This window comes from Physeter macrocephalus, chromosome 9 (genome assembly GCF_002837175.3).
Source record: "Physeter macrocephalus isolate SW-GA chromosome 9, ASM283717v5, whole genome shotgun sequence".
Classification (NCBI taxonomy): domain Eukaryota; kingdom Metazoa; phylum Chordata; class Mammalia; order Artiodactyla; family Physeteridae; genus Physeter; species Physeter macrocephalus.
Window position 1 is genome coordinate 1206558 of NC_041222.1, and position 2277 is coordinate 1208834.

The 2277-nt window shown below is 54.2% G+C and overlaps 1 long non-coding RNA gene across 1 annotated transcript; it reads left to right on the forward strand.

The window, feature by feature from the left end:
• The first annotated feature begins 625 nt into the window (after positions 1 to 625).
• LOC129392381 (uncharacterized) lies at positions 626 to 2069 on the forward strand. Its single transcript, XR_008618150.1, has 3 exons — positions 626 to 686; positions 972 to 1055; positions 1524 to 2069. It is a non-coding gene; the product is annotated as an uncharacterized lncRNA (long non-coding RNA).
• Positions 2070 to 2277: the final 208 nt, after the last annotated feature.

Below are 2277 nucleotides of genomic sequence, written 5' to 3' on the forward strand. Positions count from 1 at the left end.
TCCTCAGCTGCCCTCTTTGCCAGCATCATTTCCTGAATGGTTAGCATTCCACATAAGACATTGCCCTTTATTGGAAACCCAGCCCAGTGGGTGAAGGCTGGGGTGTCCAAGGGCCCAGAACCCCAAACCCAGCCCGGTGCCTGGACCCGGAGCCCAGAGCCTGAAGCTTAGAGCCCACTCTGGCTCTGGGAGTAAAGAAACAAGAGTCATTGCCTAGTCCATGGGGGCAGCTCTGGATGAAATTGAAACCCAGTATGTCATTAAGATACTTAAAGTTAAAATGTTATTATGTCTGGGATTTGCTTCAAAATATTTGAAGGGGAGTGAATGGTGGTAACACAGATGAAACAAAACTGGTCATGAGTTGATAACGGTTGAAACTGGGTGATCAGTACAGAGTGTTCATCATACTTTGCAATTTTGAATGTTTGCCACTTTTTATGATAAAAATTTTAAAAATACACCCTCTCCAGCGAGGCAGCCCTCCCCCATCGTTTTCCCCACACCAGGGCCTGGACCCTGCTGCTCTCTGGCTAATGACAACCCCTCTGCCATCTGCAGCGTCCCCAGTGGCTGCTCCACTCCTCCACGGCCTGAGCGTCGTGACGCAGACGCTGGCCCGGTGGGAGCGTGACCTGGCTGTGCAGTTGGCCGTATCTGGGCCTCTCCTGATGTGGTGCTGGCAGGTGGGTTTCCACATCCCCTCCAATGAGTTTTAAGATGATTGAACTACAACAGCTGCCACCCACAACCCAAAGCAGGGCCCCAGGCCAGCCCTAAGCGGTGACAGCCAGGGAGGCTTGCAGAGTGAGCAGGGAGCCATGTGGGGGGCGATGTTAGCGACGTGGGCAGGGAGGGGCGCGGGGACAGATCGCGCAGGGCTTTCCAGGCCGGGGCCTGACTCTGAGGTGGGCCCCCTGGAGGAGGGCATGGAGCCAAGAAGTGACATTTTCTGATCTTTGTTTTGAAAGGACGCCTCTGGCTGCTGAGTGAACTGTCTGGAGGAGCCCGATGGAAGCAGAGAGACAGGTTAGGAAGCCACTGCAGTAATGCAGGTAGAGATGCTGTGCGCTCGCCCCAGGATGGAGGCCGTGAAGGTGGTCAAAAGTGGTCTGGTTTGGGATATATTTTGAAAGTACTGCCGACAAGTTTCCTTGTGGATTGCATGTGGGTGGAGAGAAAGAGGGAGGCGTCAGGAATGAGTCCAAGGGTTTCAGCCTGAGCAACTGGCACAGTGAAGTTGCCATGTATCACACGGGGAGACGGGGGAAGGGCGGGTTCAGGGCGGCCAAAGCAGGACCGTGGTTGAGGATGTTAGTTTTGTGGTGCCCGATATGCAATCATGTAGAGCTGACGGTCGGATACGTGAGCCCGGAGTGCAGGGAGAGGTCAGGACCGGGCTGCATCCTGGGCATCATGCGTATGGTGGGATTTAAAGCTCTAAGGCCAGAAGGTCACTTGAAGAATGAGTGTCCCTAGAGAAGGTATCTGAGTCCTGAACCTGGACCACGCAAATGTTTTAGGATGAGAGGAGGAGGAATCAACAGAGGAGACCTAGGAGGAGTGGCCAGAGAGAGAGAAGAACCAAGAGCATCTTGGAATCCAAGTGAAGACAGTCAGATGCTGGCAAGGGTGTCTGAGAGGATGGAGAGCTGGCTTTGGACTGGGCAACATGGAGGTCCCAGGCGACCTTGACAAAGCTGCTTTGGGGACATGGCGGAGTGAAAGCCCAGTAAGAGTGGGTCCAAGAGAGAATGCTGGACTCCTCGCCCACTCCCTCAGTGCTTAGTCCAACTTTTAACTGTGTCCTCAAGCCTCCTCCTTCCTCACCCCTCCACTCACTCCAGGAATCCATCCTGTCTCCCTCGCGTCAGATCCCCACAGCTTCCAGCTCTCAAACCCGCACAATCTCTTGCCCTTACCTGCTCCTCCCTGCATCCTCCTGCCAGGGTGGTACCTCCCCACCTGTGGCCTGGACCCTATTCCATCTTGCCTTCTCGAGGCCTCATTCCACGAACATCCCTCCTTTCCTGGTGTCCCCGTCCAGCCTCTCTGCTCACTGGCGTGCCCCGGCATTAAACATTATGCTCCAGTCTGTACTATCTTAAAAATGTTTCCCTTGAGCATATTTCTCTTTCCATCAGAGCTCTCAACTTCCTTTCTCTGTCAGTTTTCTTAAAATAGTCTACACAGGATGCCCTTGTGGGCTCACCTCCTGGTCAGGGGTACCTGTGGGGTGCAGATGCTGCCCCCGAGTTCCTTCTCACAAAGGGGCAC